Here is a 2862-nt window from a genome sequence, read left to right as displayed (position 1 = left end):
ACTACAAGCCTTTGAAAGAATTAAGTTTCTTGTGACTCAAGAACCAGTTCTCATAGTTTCGGATCTTAAAAAACCTTTTGAAGTTCACTACAATACTTCTAGGGATTGCATTGGAGCTATGCTTAACCAAGAGCATCATGCAGTAGCATTTGAGAGCCGACACCTCAAGGACCATGAGCTACATGCTCTTATATATGAGAAAGAGCTTATGGCAGTGGTACATGCTCTTCAAGTATGGAAAAACACTATTTACTTGGTGCAAATTTTGTTATTAAAACAAATCACCAAAGTCTAAAATACTTCCTCACTCAGAAGAAGCTCTCAGAGAAACACATGCGTTGGGCAAATTTCTTATCTATGTTTCACTTTCAAATCCTTCACATATCTAGAACTAAGAATGTGGTAGTAGATGCTCTATCACAGTGACCTCAAGTGAATGCAATCACAAATATTTACCATAATGAGTTCATGGATTTATACAAAATGTATGCAACTAATTCCGACTTCTCAACCATATGGGATCAGCCTAACTTAGGTCAGATAACTTAGGTCAGTCAATTACACCTTACTTGATTCGAGATGGTTATTTGTATCATCATCAAGCAATTTGTGTAGCATTACTATTGCAACACAAGGTAATGGATGAAGCACATGCATCTCCATATGCTGGACATAGGGGTATTCTACCCACAACTCAAGCATTGGAAAGATATTTCTTTTGGCTCACTCTTAGAGCTGACATTGAAAGATATGTCTACGAGTGCAAGATATGCCAAAAAGTAAAGTATGGCATGCATAAACCACATGGTCTACTGAAGCCGTTACCTATTCCCAATGAGCCTTGGGAAAGTATAGCCATGGACTTTATCATGGAGCTTCCCCACACACAAGCAGGCAATGATGCAATCTGGACTATCATTGATAGGTTCAGTAAGAAAGCTCACTTTATACCTGTGCGAAAGACAATCAAAGCCCGATCATATGGCCAAGCTATTCATTGCTCATATTTTCAAGCATCATGGCATGCCTAAGTCCATTATAAGTGATTGAGATCCCCGCATGACCAGCCTCTTTTGGCAAGCTCTCTTTGAGAACCTCGGGAAAAAGTTAAAGTTATCATCCTCTTATCATCCTCAAATGGATGGGCAGAGTGAAAGTGCTAATTCTATTGTTTTGGACCTTTTGAGATCCTATGTCTCTGATAATCAAAGGGAATGGGAAAAGTATTTTCCTTTAGTAGAGTTTGCATACAATAATATGGTGCACTCTAGAACTGGTAAGGCACCCTTTGAGATAATCTATGGTAAGCCTCATTTACCACCAATTCTTCTTACGAAGAATAAGATATTTGAAGCAGATGATTTTGTTAGAGATATTGATAAAACTTTCACTCAAGTAAAAGCTGTTATCCAAAGGACACAAGAGAAGCATAAGCACGAAGTAGATAAGAATCGTCGTAAGTTAGATCTCAAGTTGGGACAGTATGTTCTTCTTAAGTTTGAGAAGGCTCGCTTGAAGAAGCAAAGTGGTTAAGCTTTCAAATCGCTATTATGGCCCTTTTAAGATCATAAATAAGATAAACGATGTGACTTTTTGTTTGGATCTACCAAGTCATTGGAACATTCATAATGCTTTCCATATAAGTTTGCTACGTCCCTATATTGGAGAACCTCCAATGGAACCAATCAAGGAAGATTTACCTAACATAGAAGAAACAGAAGAGTTCCTTGTGCGTGAAAGAATTTTGCACCATCAGGACAATACTTTAAGATCAGGTAAGGTATTACAGAAGTATTTGGTTAAGTTTAAGAATTATCCCCCATTGGATGCTCAATTTATGACTGAGAGAGAACTACAAGACTTTCCAGATCTTCTTAAGGACTATGTATCCCCTCTACAGTTGAGTTCAACTGTTTAGAAGCCAGAGGGATGTCATTAAATTGACTTCTTATTACACATTCTCTATTTAATAAATTCATGTCAATAAATTAATGACTCACTTTTGTTTAGTGATGATGATGATCTAGCATGGCCATGAGACCATTTAGAGACCAGTATTCCTAGTGCATCTCTTAATGGGGTGATCAGAGCACTGTGATGGGGATATCTGGTACAGGTACTACAAGTTATGAAGGGGGAAAGAAGTATCTACCAAGTGTAAGAGTGTACACAAGAACCAAGGAGTTACACATAAATGAATATGATTGAGTTCTAAGAAGAGGAAATGCATTAGCATTGTGTTATGAATTTATATGTGCATCAAAGAATGCCTGGGAATGTTTTACTTGTGTGTAATGAGCATTGCATTCATTTGGGGTCATCCTCTCCCCTACAAGTCAAGGTTTAAGGTCTTTTATTTCATTAAGAAGACGAGAGAGGGAATTCTCTCACTAAGAAAGACGAGAGAACATGATCCTCTGGAAGTGAGGAGAGAAGTGATTTTCTCTTTCTAAGGTCTAAAATGACACAATATTTTGTGTGGAATTAAATCTTAAGGTTGAGGCCCAAGGCAATCTAATGAATTCTCCTTATCTATGACTCAAAGTGGTTGCATGGACCACAAGTTAAGAGTACAGTTTAAAAAGCCGTTTTTTGAAAAATCCATTTTTAAAATATCTCACAATAGAAAAACCATCTCTAAAAACGGGCCGTTTGGGTTATCGAAAACAGCGAGATCTACAACTTTCGTGTTGAACGTTTTTTCATCCAAACAATGCACAAAGCTGAGATATCTCGAAATAAATGCCGTAGAGTGGAACAACCACATCTTGCATGAAGAACAACTCAACTCTCTCTCCAAGAAGAGAAGCTCTTGAAAGCCTATAAAAGAGGAGGCTCTCTTTGGGTGTGGGAGAGAGGGGT

The sequence above is a fragment of the Lygodium microphyllum genome, chromosome 11 (genome assembly GCF_053477565.2).
Source record: "Lygodium microphyllum isolate KBCC chromosome 11, Lygodium_microphyllum_v1.1.10, whole genome shotgun sequence".
Taxonomy (NCBI): Eukaryota; Viridiplantae; Streptophyta; class Polypodiopsida; order Schizaeales; family Lygodiaceae; genus Lygodium; species Lygodium microphyllum.
Note: the sequence above shows the minus strand (reverse complement) of the source record.